This window comes from Gymnogyps californianus, chromosome 4 (assembly GCF_018139145.2).
Source record: "Gymnogyps californianus isolate 813 chromosome 4, ASM1813914v2, whole genome shotgun sequence".
Lineage (NCBI taxonomy): Eukaryota > Metazoa > Chordata > Aves > Accipitriformes > Cathartidae > Gymnogyps > Gymnogyps californianus.
In genome coordinates, this window is record NC_059474.1 from 79263846 (window position 1) to 79279237 (window position 15392).

General features: G+C 39.9%; 1 protein-coding gene across 1 annotated transcript in view; it reads left to right on the top strand.

Moving 5' to 3' along the window:
- The first annotated feature begins 1540 nt into the window (after positions 1 to 1540).
- PDE5A (phosphodiesterase 5A) overlaps positions 1541 to 15392 on the top strand; it is a 68013-nt gene continuing 54161 nt past the window's right edge. The window contains exon 1 of the mRNA XM_050896714.1: positions 1541 to 1602. The gene's annotated coding sequence lies outside the window, so the exon portion shown is untranslated. The remainder of the gene's footprint in view (positions 1603 to 15392) is intronic.

Here is a 15392-nt window from a genome sequence, read left to right on the forward strand (position 1 = left end):
TATAACAGAGTGATGTTCATGTAAAACTTCCCTTTCTGTGTGCCTCATATTACACACAAACTCTTATAGCTGAAAGACACACATGTCTAAGTGAGTGTTATGCACAGATGTGACAGAAAGACACAGAAAACTTTTCCCCCAAGCTCACCGACAGGCTCTTAATCCTTTTGCTGTGAAGTTCCTGCTGCTGTCCTTTCTCAGGCTGCAGAATCCCACCTCTCTGTAAGTCAAGTCTCTATAAGTCGAGTCTCTATAAGCACTGCAAAAAAATTGCTAAGGTGTGCAGGGATGTCTGCTCTATCTGAAGTGCGCTGCCTTGCATACACTGAAAGGGGTTTAAGAGTAGCAGAAAACATTTTATATGATATTTCTCAAATGATTACACAGGAGAGTAATTTTAAAGACCCTGTATATCCCTTTCCCCAGAAACATGCTGCTATTTGTTATTCAGATCTCACCTTCAAAGATCCTGCATGTGACGACACAGGAAACCGTACATGTGCATCATACTTTGTGCAAGGTCTTTTGTGAATGCAGATTATAGATTATTATAAATGTGTGCACATGCATATCTTAGAATGGAACTACAATACATGAAAGTGATGCTCAGCATTAACCAACACTTCAACCCTAGCTGCCTAATATTAGAGAAAGTAGGAGCTGTGAGTCTGGAGCATCTTGAAAGCTAGGCTGTGCTTATTAAATGTCTAAAATGGATCTAAAAGCCCCACTGTAGGCATGAAGGACTGAAAAGCCAGGGCTTTAGTACTCATATCCAGGCTGAGGTCTGTCAAAGATCATATATTGACACCCAACGGTGAAATACTCCAAAGTGACATCCGATTTACCACTTTTTCGAAGCAGGCTGAAACAGGCCATACCTTGAAAAGAAAATAACTGTGAAGTGGGGGCGGGGGAGAAAAATCCCTTTGCCAGACTCTGGGAGAACAACTGACTTTTTCATCGCTTTTCTTTTTTTCCCCAGCCCCGTGGGGACTGCCTGGGCCGACCGCCCCAGGTCAGCCTCGGCGCAGAAGAGCCGCCAGCCCCGGGCCGCGCACACAAACGCCTCCTTCTGCCTCCCTCCCGCCTGCCCTCCGCCGCCGCCGCGCTGGGCATCGCCAGCGCCGGGGCCGGGGGCTCCCGCCGGTGCCCCCGCGGCGGGGCCGGGCGGGGCGGGGCGGGGCCGGGGCGCGGCAGCCCCCCGGGGCGCTGCGGGGCCGCGGCGGAGGTGGAGCCGGCTGTCCGCTGCGGGACAGGCGGCCGGGCCGGAGATGCGCTGAGGTGCCGCCGGCTCGACGCTGGGGCCGGGGCCGGAGAGCGGGCTTCCTGCCGGCCGCACACCTGGGAGCGGGGCGAAGGCAGGGGGTGGGAGCCGGCCCCCCGCCGGGCCGAGGGCATCGGCAGCAGGAGGAGGGCCGGGAGGGGGGAAATCAACAACAACAGCCGCAGCAGCGGCACAGGAGGCAGAGCGGCGGCGGGAGCGGCGGCGCGGAGCATGGAGCGCAGCTGCCCCCCCCCGCCGGAGCAGGAAGCGGTGGAAGCGTGGCTGGACGATCACGGCGACTTTACCCGCTCTTACTTTGTTAGGAAAGCTACAAGGTAAGACCGGAGCGGCGGCGGATAGAGGCAGATCCTTTCTTCCCAGCAAAAGGTCGCTCTTCCATTTCCCTTTGCTGTCTCCAAAGAAAATAAAAGAAAAAAGCGATCCCCGCCCCCCTCCCCCCCTCGAAAAAGCAAAAACTGAAACCAAGAAGCAGCAGCTCGGTTCGGCTGCCGCCGAAGTGCACATGCAGGCGCTTCTCCGCGGAGCGCCGCGGGCTTTCGCGTTCTTCCCCCGGCCCGCTGCCGCTTTGCTGCGGGGAAGCGTCAGCCCGGCAAGGCGAGCCGAGCGCTCGCAGGTCTGTGAAGCTGTCCCAGCCTCAGAGCTCCCTGCCCTGGCCTTTTATTTATTTATTTAGTGTTCTCCTTGGTTTAAAACAGACATAGCCAACTTCTCCTGACTAGCAAGCAATGTATTTTTCCCTGCCCCGAGAACTACATAGAAATATGTCGAAGCCTCAGATAACATCTAATCTCTTCGGGAGGGCGGGTTATGTCATTACTTAGTAATCTCAAAACAAAGCGCTGCTCTTGAAGAGCTCAGTCGCCCTGTGGGTTTGTCACCTTTTCGACATCTCGGCGGCCACCGGACGGAGAGGGCGATGGGTTAAGTGCCAAGGGAGCTGACGAGCCGTGAGCGGCCGCTAAAGCCGTCCGTGGTGCGTTCGAGACCAGAGCTCCGCCCGAGGAGGAGGACGCGGGGGTCTGTCCGGTGGGGCGAGCACCTCAGGGTGCCATAACCGGAGCGCAGACGCTGAGGGGAGCGGGCTCCTGCAGCTGGGGACGCCGTGCTGCACCCCGGGGCTGCGGGAGGGAGGGAGGGGAGCGGCGGTGCAGCCCCGGGGGAAGGGCAGCAAGCAGGGGATCGCTGCCCCTGGAGGCGCCCGCGGGGCGCGGGCGGGGGCAGAAAGCCCGGCGGCAGGCGGGGACGGCCGCACGGCGCGGCGGCTCCGCGGGGAGCTGGGCACCCCCGCCAGCTGCGGCGGGGCAGCCTCGCCGGCAGGGGGCAGCCGCCCCGGCAGGGGGCAGCGCGGGGCAGGCAGAGCCGGCGAGCGCCCCGCGCCGCTCGTCGGGGGCGGCTTCTCCGCGCTCGCCTCTCCTTGGTGGTGTTTCTTGCAAAGCACCTAGTGTAAAGACCTGAAGAGCTCGTCTGGGCTTTTTTCCCCTGGCTTGACATGCTGCCTTTTGGAGATCACACGAGGTATTTGCTCACCGTTCTCACACTTCAGCAGTGGGACTTCAAGTTGAAATCGAGTAAATTCGTCTATTTTTAGAAGTGGAGTCAGGTTTCCATTTTGAATATTTTCCGATAAACAAAGCAGTGGGGATGCAGAGCACAGGCGATCTGCAGCTCCCACGGTACATCTTAGTGGAGAGCTCGGGTTAGTAAGTCCTGTGGTTTGTTCCTCGGACACGCCATCTCCGCGGGCTCGCTTCTCTCCGCTCCGCTCCTCTCCTGTTCCTGAGCTGCTTGCACCATCTGCTCACCGCTGCTGATTTACTTCTTTCCCAAGTCACTTAGCAGGGATGGATGCATTCTGAATGAGGTTTTGCTGCTGCTCCTCTCTGCATGGGATGGGGCGGTAAGAAGAGAAATCCCCATTAATAATTGACTCGCAGCAAGCTAGAAAGCTTCAGGGGTCACCTGCTTTCTTGTGACCATCTGTCATGCAGTCCCCTTTCTTCTGCTGCTTCTTCCTTAGGTTTATTTAACAGAAAAATAATAAAAAAGCCTTTAAAAATGTCTTTTAAATGTTGATTTTTTTAAAAAAGGCTGTGCATAGGTGTAGGATGCATAGATGGAAGTAGTTAACCTTGGTATTCTCCAGAACACTAGTGCATGGTGTGTAACTGAAGGGTAGCTTGTTTGCCCAGGAAATAGGGTGTTAGCAGCTTTGAGAAGTAGCATTTTATTAGTTCAGCCTGTCACACTTCCTTTGGAAACTGGAAGTAGTATTGAACAAATAGGAATGCTAATTAATAGTAACCGCTGTGTCAGATTTGTTTTCCCCATGGAGATGTTTGGTTAGTCTTTTTTTTTTTTTTTTAATGCTGAGACACAGTTTTGTGTTTGTGTGGGTCTGAAATAGGCAGTAGTTCACAAAATACAATTAAGTCATGTCTCCATGACGGCGATGCCTCTGCATTTAGAGAGGGTTTTGCAGAAAAACTGTTGACTTTGAGTTCTTGCTTGGCAACAATTCTGTGATGCTTTTGAAGTGATGGAAACATTGCATTTGTCTCAAAACTCTCTCCTCTGCTGTCTTGCATGGAATTTTTTTTTTGTCCTTACTGTATAAATAGAAAACTATAACTATATAATAAGGACTACCTCTTTTATATGTAAGTTTGTATTTGAAAACACAAATGACTAGTTACTTGACTGTATGTTGGTTCAAATTATTCACTAAAATGATATCCTGTAAAGCTGAGCACTTTGAAAGAACTGATGTACTGTGTAAAAAGGTTTAATATTCAACATTGTAGTGTTATTTAGAGCTTGAAAAGAGAAAAACCCTAAAATTTAATGCCACGCTTTGTTTTAGTTGAATCTTTGTACAACAGCAATACATTGAACAAAGACTGTGCTCTTAATGTTTTGTTACTTAGCATTATATTTACTCTGTCAAGTAAAGCAACGTGCCTTTAACTAGTTTCAACTGTTTTCTAATCTTAATTTACTACTTCTCATTTTTTGTTTTGCTTCACGATATGCCAAAGTCCTCACAGGTCCTAAAAGCAACAGACCAAGAAGTTAATTTGGTATCTTGCGGAGCACAGAGGCATATTCTACTTCACATTGCGAGGCACAATTACTAATGGATAGTTTCTGTATCTGTTTCTCAAATATTTATACACAGGAATAGGAGAAGATCACCAGCTCAACCATTTATTACAGAGTAGTACAAGCCCTTTCCACTGATAGTAATGAGCTTTGAATCAGAACCTAATTTAGCAATTTTATGATTGGTATTAAATAATTTATATATTTTTTCTCTGCAATTAATTAATTCCCATAGTGTTTTATACAGTAGTTCTTTTGGTAATTCCCACAAAAAAATGTTTTAATTAGGTGTCTAAATGATACTTATAAAATAAATGCTTTGGGTGGTCTTATGCCTGCAAATTTGTTTTGTTGTTTTTTTTAAAGTATGGGAGTCACATCATCTCATATAGTCGTTGAATAGTTACCTCTTGTTCCATTTTGCAGAGGTCAGTTTGATATTAGTATCTCTTTTCATGGTTCAAATAAAAATTACATTTTCTGCCAAGGTGGCACTTTAAAAAAAACGTTTCTTTTTATTTACAGATAGTTTGTATTAACTATTGTTCATAACGTGACAACTGTTAAGAGTTGCTAGGATCCCCAGTCCATATTCTGGATTCTTGGGGAGAAGGGCTGCAGGTCGTCTACTTAACAGATTAGCACCTGCTTTCCTCCGCTCCCCTAAATGTGTTGTAGAAAATAAGTATATACAAATGGCTTACACCTTGTATTTTGATCCTGCAATACCTCGAGACTGATAGCGTCTACAGGCAGGCCACATTACTGCCTTCCTCAAGTCTTTGATGGCGTGGTGGACTGACATATTCTGCGATAAAGCTATGTTGATTGACTTCCACCTGTACAGCGCAAGGCTGCAATCCTACAAGCATGTAATCCAGGTGAATAGCTTTAAATTGCTCCCTCCTTTGAGTATGTGAATAAACTGTGATCCCATGAGTAGGAAGCTACAGAATCAGTAATTTATTACTTTATTTTGTACCAGGGAGACAAGTGGTATACAGAGATAATATAAATAGCTATTATCCATGAAGTGTTGTTACAGTATGATCAAAGTGCCGAACAACAAAGGGGAAGTGTGTCACCAGCATACTCAGTGACGAGATGAATTTGGTTCACTTAGTGATACAGTGTGCTGGTTGACAAACCTTCTGGCTGGAGAGTTTGTTACTGCACACTTAACGGCTTCAAGAGTTTCTAAATGCCTAGCTCCTACTAAATTTAAGCTATTTATTTTATTCCTTTTTTTTGAGCTCTTCTTGTTATTTTTCCCCTTTCAAAGTTTTAGAATTGCCTATCATATTCCGGCTTCCCAGAAAGCAGAAACGTTTTGAAGTAAAATGATTCTTCTTTTACATTGTGTCTTATGTTTACCCATACTGTTGTTAAAGGCTCTTTGTAGCTGCTGCTACAAATATAATTGTTCTAACTAGACATTATAAAGGCATAATCTGCAGCCTTTTTTGTCACAAAATTGTACTGCATTTACGGCTGAATTTGTTACCCTTTTTGTCTTCCTGAAGTTTTATCTTTTTATGTTCCTTTAAAAAAAAAAAAATCCATGCATTGTCATGTTCAAACATCATACTTATTTTAACCCCCTATGGAATACTTCTGTATTTCTGACTTCCTGTTTATTCCTACTCTTAAAAATACGGGAGTGATTCTTTCTTAGTGCTCTTTGCGATCAGAACCAGCAGACTGCCAAAACAGCCAAAGTAAAAATTCTCCTCTCGGTTAGGGGCAACTGCATTGTTCCAGGCAGTTTTTGTCTGGTTTCCTAAATGTATGGCATGATAGATACAAATTATTAACCCAAGTCTTGTATGCCTTTCACTGGAAATAAGATTATTTTGTTATAAATACATCTTGGCTTATTAGCAGGGTTGGGAAATATTTACAAATGAATTAAGGTGGGGTTGTATTTGGAAAAATAAATGTCCTTAACAGCGTGGTACTTCATAGCACTTCACTGAGGATTCCAGAAGTGGCGTTTACTGGGAAACTGTACTTTGCTGGAATTCAGAGATTGCACAACTTGAATATATCAATTACGTTTATTACTTTGAAAAAACTCAAGTACAGTTGTTTGTTGTTTTTTTTTTTTTTCTTCTTGATGGCTGGTGAACAATCAGTTTGTAGTGTGCTGCCTGCAGTAGTAAATTACTTAGGACATTTGCCTTCTAATCTCTGTGTCTAGAGGGCTTTTAAAAAATGTCTTTCATTTTGAGCCGGCTATTTGATGTTTAATCTCATAAATATTATGTGTCATATGCATTATGTCATTGTTTTGTTTGGTAATATGTGTGTGCTTAATTTTTTCTAATTGAAAGGAAATTAATTTTTGGAGCAAGTATATGAAAATTCGGATTTTCAAAGATAGAGCTATTGAAAGTTTTCTGCATTGAAATGTGCTTTGGCCTGTGTTTTTTCTTAAAAAGATATTACTGACATACAAAAAAAAAATCCTAAAAATATACAGGTATGAGCCATATTCATCCCTAGCATGACCTTGGTAAGTAGGCAGTGGGTTTTAAACTTCTATGATTGAAAGACTCCTAACAGTTTTCCAGTGGAGGCACAGAATCCTATGCAAATTCTTCAAATATGCTGAAAGGGGACTTGCTTTTCTAAGTTATCCTATGCGAAGCATTTACAAGAGGACTGCAGACCCACTGATTCTTTGGACCATGGCTTGAAAACCACAGGAAGTAGTGGTGTTAACGCAGGGATCAGAATATTTTCTCCCACTTACTTGGTTTTATTAGATGTTTACAGAGCTTTTCCAAGAATGAAGTACAGAAAAAAAATCAATTTCCATGAAATCTTGGAAAGTGTTCTTGTTCGTCTAATGATCTCTGTAGTTGTCCCACTTATAAATAATGTATCCATATCCTTATGCCTGTCTTGATAACTGCAAAGTATTAAGATCATCCCAAAATATTTTAAACTCCTGATTCAAAAAGCACTCAGGAAGGTAAGGAATGTTACCCACATTTATGAAGTTGTAAATGTGATTAAGTATTTTTGGCATTTGTTCTTGGAAATAAAGCTAGGTGTGTGCTGGACTATTTTGGAAACAAGGTCTAAAACAGCAATTACTGTAGACTGAAGAAACTGTCATTTCAGAAATGATAAGAAATCACTTACTAGCAATTTACGTCTTTTAATTCCCAAAAAGCTATAACCTGAACGCCTACACAGAATCTTTGGTGTGAAGATAAACTAGTCAGCAGATAGTACTGAGCAACTACAAGAAGAATGTGCTTTTACTACGTACCGTTTGCCCTAAGTAATAAAGAAACAAACAGGCATGCACAATACATTAATTAAAATACAACTGGTAAACCTTAGAGAACAGGTAGAAACTAAGATGGGGTGAACTACTCTAACAGTTAACATCTCTTTTTGCCTTCTTTTGTTTCAGGGTAACTTTATTACCATATTACAGTACTTTTGAGAATGCCAATAGGCATTTGAAATCTCATTTCCATTTTTTTGCTCTTACTAGGAAGACTTTAGAGAACAGGGTCAAATTTCTGGCAACTGGGAAGAAAAGTGGAGCTTGGGCATACATTGCCTCTGTGGGAGACAAGAAAGTTAGACACCTTTCTTTTATTTCTAAATTGTAGAAGTTCATGGAAGTTCTGTGTTGGGCATCTGTTGAAGAATCATCACATGACGAGGAAATTCATGTCTTTGTACAGGATCAGGACAAAGACTACATATATAAAAATACCAATCAGTCTAATTTTGAAGCTGAAGCGAGACTTCCATAGTGTGCAGACATTGTGCTAGCTCTCTGCACAAGGATAAAATTCATGATACATCACCTATGATGTCTTCAGATCAAATAAAATACATCATAGCCTATGTTCATGCTTATTTGAATGCTAGATTAAAGCTGAATTGTGTGGGAATATATGACTCAGATCAAGAATTACAAACAAAGCAATTTTAGACAATACATTCTTGACTTGAACTAATATGCAACCACCTATTTTCATTTTCACCATTAAAGAGGAAGCATTTTGCTTTTGTCACGAATAAATATAATTAATAAAACCACAGAATACAAGTCTTCCTCTTCCTTACTGGCAAAGAAACATACATAAATTTACATGGAATGCTTTCTCATTTATATGATTTACTTGAGGAAAAGAAAAAAAAAAAAGGCATTAAATACAAAAGGAGCAATTTACCAAGTGCCAGAAAAGAAGCCCTACTCGAATGGCCCTTGTGAATAACTCAATGGTTGTAATTTCACATTAGGTCTGGCACTGAAAATATAGCCACAAAATATATTTGCTTAGTAAAAGATATATATTTTCCCATTTATTTGTGCATTATGGTGAACTCACCCCAGCACAGAGAGCCATCCCAAAGCCTCTGCACCACTTAAGTCCTACTTAACCCCTGTTTTAGGAATTTAAGTGGAACTGAAGTGGTGCCTAAGACTTAGGTGAGGTCTCCAGGCAGGTGTGAACTTAACTTTCAGTCGATCTTTCACTAAAGTCACTGGCATTGTCCTGTTGCTTTCCACAACAAAATCATTAGGTACATAGTTATTTTTCATTCTTTTGAACTTGGAACAAGAAATAAACATTTGGAGGAGAAATAAAGGTCATGTTTTAGAATTTGACCTTCAGTCCCTGAGGATTAATTCTGTCTGTCTTTATAGTGTGAATAGAAAGTCCATTCTATGGAGGAAGGCTTTCTTGTGAAAAGTTAAACTTGCAGTTTGGTTGTTAAAGAAAACTTGAAAATAGCCAAGAATAGAATGTTAGTGTTAGTCCTCCATTTTGAATACTTTTGCTTCAAAGAATAAAGCAACTTCTGCCTCCTATTTAAAAAAATAATATGAGCATTCAGACAAGATTTACATTATTTCATAGCTCTAAAAAGTTGTTATTTTACTCTTCCATGAGCATGGTTTGAATCAAGAATTAGAGTTCTTAATTTAGATCTGTATTCAAACAGAAGTCAGTCGGGCCACTTAACATGTTTAAAGTTAAATGTATGCTTATATATTTGACTGAGTTGTGCCAAAAAATTGGCACCGACTTTAAGTCATACTTCGTCTTCAAAAACTATTTGCCTACCACTGTTAGAAATAGCATCTCTAGTAACTATAATTGGAAAGGGTTTAAGGAAGAACAACTATTGTCTTTGTCAATCTACTTTTTTAGTTAGTTTGAAAACACTTCTTTTACAGTCTGTTTACTGTTTCCATCTAATGAGGCCTTATACAGTTTATTTAAATCTTTCCATGGCCAGGAAGGAGACAAAACCACTTAGAATATGATTGTGAAATGGGAAGTACTGGAAGGAAAATGGGAAGGCAAGTATAATATCCAAGTGACTTTGACTTTCAAACTCATTTGTTAAAATTGAATAGTTCTCGAGTTGTTGCTAATGCTTTAAATGATTTCTATGTCTAAATTATGTCAAGATGCAAGAAAGAAATTTGAAGACATCTAGTGGTTATTTTAAGGCAAGCAATTGAGAAAATAGTTACGAAGCTTGGCTTGAAATATTGTTGATTACAACACTAGCAGGATGAGGCCACAGGAATTCAGATTCTTGAAAGCTGGCATTTTCTACTAGGCAAGTTTGGATTGAACCCTTCTCCTGAAGTGTGATATCAGTAACTGCTGATTTGAATGAAAAATTAGCAAAACAGTCCACACAACTACTGAAACATTACACATTGTATATATGAAAGATTTATGAGCAACAGAGAAAATGGGGAATTATCTGTTGTTTCACCGAAAGCTACTCATCACTCAGTACTTTTATGGTACAATAATTATTATGCATTCTTTGTGCAAGATAAGATGTGGTATATCATTGTTGCATCTTGGTATTACTTTTTGTGCTCTGTTTTTGCACATTTTGTCCAAAGATACCAAATACTTGCTGAATGGTCACATTGGTATGGTCTTACATATGTAGCATGGTTACATGTGTGAGCAAGACCATTATAATCTGGCTGTTACTCTTTAAACATCTTCACTGGGTTTTGGGTTTGTTTTTTTTTTTGAGAAGTATGCTGTGTATTTTAAAGATAATCACAATGAAGCAAAGATGGGTACAATAAATTATTTCATATTCCCAGTGTATGAGTAGAATAGTAATTAGTGTCAGGTCAGCAGGGTTTGATACATACGGCACAGGAAATAAAGCAAGGTTCTCTTCAGGTCTTAGACCTGAGGTTGTCTTCAGGTCTGCTTGTGCCCTTCTGCATGACCTGGCTCAAGCCATGTTGCTTCCTTGTGACTGTGTTTTCTCACCCAGTGATTTTCTATTTTTGTTGCCTATTCATATTGAAAACGCCTTGCTTTAGGGACAGGTCTACTTTCTGTACAGTGTTTAACAAGTCAGGGCCAAAGAGTCTTAATTCCTCTGAAGTTCCTGAGTTCTCATGTAATGCAGATAATGTGTACTTGTATACAAGTGATTATAGAGGGGAGGATCACATAATCATTTTTTTTCTTCAAATGTTTTACCTGCCATTGTATTTTCATCCCCTTCTCATCCCTATCTTCAAAATTCCTGTCTAATTTTGCCATCTGCTGATGAGGTCACCAGCCAAATTCAGCAGTCACTATTGTCATGCTCCTTTGAAATTGTGTTTTATAGAGGAAAGACTGAATTTGGCTGATAGAAGTGACTAAAAAATGGTTACTTCATATTCAGCTATTCCTGTTTATGAACTCTGGGATAAATTATAGCTTTCTTGAGTGGAGGCTCATACTGCAGTAAAGGATCATAGTGCAGTAAAGGATGCATGCAGCTCACGAGGAATGGATGCTGATGCCTGTAACTCCTCAACATGCAGTGATTGCTATGCTGGGATGGAGACATTGCATTTGTTTTAACTATCTGCGTAGATCACTACGGATCAGTATCTGCTCCTGTTTAATACACTCCTGCAACTTCTAAACTTACTTCTACAGCAAGGGTCTTGTCCTTATAATCAGCTCTTGACAATGCCAATGCTTACTGAAGACTATTCATATGAACAGAATAGTCACAAGTGTTTGTTTCTTCCTGTAGTCCTTTCAAAATGATGTCTTAATCATACATAGGATTTGTTACTAGTTTCCAGTAACCTCACTTGTGGTTCAGTATGTGTCTGGTATCGGATATCTGTTGAGCTATTTCTGTGCTGAGAAAGTAGTTGTGTTAGTAATAATACTCTTCTTGTCATGCATTGTTAAATAGGATTGAGTGTCAACAAGCAAACGCATGTCAAGACTTTGTCTGATAGATTTTAAATAGAGTTAGAATACGTCAGTTAATGTGAAATGCTAGTTCTTCCACCCATGTGTATAACTGTGTGAGTAAAAGGAGCTAAATAGTTTCCTTGTTAGAAGAGGCATTCAGTAAAGGTCAGTGAACACTGTTCTTATTCCAGCTGAATTTGAACGGCTTTCCTGTTGCCCAAATAAAAATGCCTAAATGGTTTGAAGTTGAAAACCATGCTTTAAACAGTATAGTTAAGGATTTGTTGTTGTTGTTAACCTACAGAGCTTTTTGAGAATCGCACACTACGTTGGCAAGTTATTGGACCATCATCTAAGAGATGTTAAAGGGGACAGGAATATGTTACTCAATAATGCAGCTCCACATATATTTCTGTTCAAAGTGCTTCATAAATAGTGCAGATACCGAACAAGCAGTCAGTTCTTATTAAAGAAATGTAATTACTTTCATGTGAAAGATTTTACAGTTATGTTCCACATCCCTCAGTAACCTCTGTAAGATAGAGAAATGAATGCTTATTTTACATAGTAAAAAGGCAAGAAGGTAAAAGCTAAATTATCTCATGGCCACAGTTTGAGAAGTGGTATTAGAATTCAGAATACATTGTTCTTACTGATTACTGTTACTACACCATTAAGGCTAGGGGACATCATTACACAACACTCCAGAATAAATAAAATGGCAGGTTTCAACTGATAAAACAAAAGGGGACCCAATTCTTTCTCTGTGTCTTGTATCAACACATCCATGTATGTAAATTCAGTGTAAAACAAAGCTAGGTGAAATGATAGCATTTTATATTCTCCTTTGCTCATGTGTAAGTAACAGTGAATCAGATTGCTCTACAAATTGCTGTCACTCAGCAATAGGGCAGGTTCACACCTGTGCATTTTCAAACATGCTTAGACAAAGTACACGGCTTCCTATGCCTAATCACTTGCTAGTTTAAGAACGCTCTCCATCTGATACTAGGTTATTACAGTTACTTTTAACTCTTATTTTACATTAATGCCAGTCCTCGATGTTCAAAAATCAAGTCAGCACACACAATCATGAAACTGGGTCAAGCCACAAGCCTTCTTTTAAAACTGTTGATTATTCTATATCTACCTTCTTGTGTCTGAGGCTTTAAATGCACCCAGCTCACACTTTCAGGTTCTTTTCTGCAGCCTTAGTGCTAGATGCTAAATTCTGTTTAGAAAAAGCTAAAATTTCCAGGTAATTTCTTTTCTTGAGGAGATGAGAGTAAAACAAAAAGAACCCACATATAACATAACACATGTGATGACAAGAGTTATCAGCACTGATTTTAGGATTTTTGCATTTTAAGCTTTTTATTTTTCTGAAGGATACTTTTAGTCATTTTCATCACAAATTTTTATTCTGTTTTCTCATTCAGTTTAATAAATGAAAATTCCAAATGTTATCAAATGGTAGCTTCTTATTTTGACTCTCATTGAAACAACTTTTGCAAATGTGATATTGCCCTATGCAAATTATATTATGCATTTCAGTAATACATGGTCACGGCTCTCACATTTAATGTTTATCCTGTTCAAGTAATATAAAGTAATCTTGTTAAAGTCAAAGTTCTAATAATATATTAATTGTTCCTTATGCTTCTTCACTGCAAGAAACACTTGGATGAGGTAACTCCACAAAAAATACATATCTGCTGTAATAAAGAAGGATCATTGGTAGTTTTTATTAATATACTTAAAAAGCAGAGCGAGCTTCCTTTAAAAGTAAGTAGCTAAGCAATGAACCAAAACTCTTTCAGAATAACAATGGAATTTCATTGTGTTCTCTGGCACCATGTTTCCAGTAATTGGACTAGCTTTAGATTGCTGGGAAATTTATAATAGAGGTTGATTGAGGTATATTATTGCTACAGCAAGCACTGTTCCAGGAGCTTCATGGAAAATGTAAAAACATGGAATGAAATCCTAGCTCTGTGGAACTCAGAGGCAAAACTCCCACTGCCTTAATTGTGTCCAGCTTTTCATTCAGTGGTTTTGGACTGTCATCATCAGAAGATTCACAAATGTCCTATGTGACCACACTGACCATTCAGCCTTGAAGATCACTGGAGCTATAAATGATATTAACCATGTATGTAAGGTTTTGTATGATCAGGACCACAGTACACAGAAGCCAAAATAAAGAATAGTCTATCATCCATTTATTTGGAGTTGCACTGGTGTGAATAAGAGAAGAATTTGGTTTTACAGTGCTACATTGAGTGATATTTACCTCAGTCAGACATAGTTTTTTGAGGGGAAAAAAATTACCAGGTAGCTCGCACTAAAGTGGAATGGCTACAGTAACATAATGACTTTCTTTTGCCCAGGTGCTCCCTTTACACTCACACTATTTCCTAAATCAATTCAATTTTCCATAGCATGTTTGCCTACAGTTGAGGTCTCCAAATGACATGTGATTGCAGAATCTGAAAAACTCTTTCAAACCTTCCTGATAGAACACAAATAAGTTTCCTGTTGTGGATTGCTTGCTAATAAAAATAATATTGGTGGACTTTAGATTTTAATTGATTACTTCACTTTGAATTAATGGTTAATTACACTTGCAGTATTGCATTCTACAACATAGATGAAGCTGTTCTGTAAGGAAAAAAAGGCTATGTACAGTGCTTTTTGTATTTAACATATACTGATGCATGTAACCGATCAGCGGCTGACTAACCTGACTAATTTCCATGGTTTCATTCAGCTTCACTCTCGAAATTCCTGTGGTCTGCTGAGCAAATAAAAAATATCCCAAATTTAAAACATGACCACCATGAAAGGTTTCCAAAAGATCAGACTTTTTAATAGGATTTTTGCTGTTCATAGGCCCATACATTATGTAATTCAGAAAAAAGCATTTCTTCTGAGAGGAGATCATGTGCTGTGAGGAATCCTCGACACTGAGTAAATGAAATAAAAGCCCTGTATTTAAAAAAAAAAACAAACACCCAACAGATTTTGGATAAGAAAATATTATAGTGATAAGAAAAAGTGTATTATTGATGCTTATGGATAATTCAAGATACACTGTATTTAGTGAGGACATTATTAGGGTTGGCATTCTAGTGCTAAGTTAATTTGAAAAACACAGTTAAATACTAGAGATGCATGACATTTTTTAATTAATGGTAAACTCTTAAAATATAAATTTGGGGGTATTCAGTATTTTGGGTTGAGTTAGGCAATGAGTTTCATCTGCAAAGAAAGCAAACGAGAGATGCATGAAAGCAATCTCTTCATTATTTTGAAGGGGGTTGAATTAAATATTCATGTTTCTTTCTGACGGTTTTTAAGCAAAACTTTCGTGCTTTGAGTCAAAACAGCATTCTTCATTAACGCTGAGAGAGCAGGGGAAGTTAACTTAAAAATAGTGTATAGGTGACAAAAATAGGAGGGGCTGCAGGTGATTTGACAGAGAGAATTAAAGTTCAAAATTACCTTTTTAAAAGTTAGAAATGGTCTGGAAAAACAGAATTAAAACAAAGTTTTGTCTTCATATGAATATATATACATCGTATACAGAAATCCAAATCTTAGGAATGGGAAGGACTAGAACTTTTCAAGCACAAAGTTACGGTGTAAACTTCTGATCTTCTATATTCTGAAAGCCACAGCGTAAGGAGTCTTCCTCTGCCCTATTCAGGTATTACCTTTAGGCAGAAATAGCTTCCTTTTTATGGGGCATAAAACGTTATTGCTTAATCTAGGCT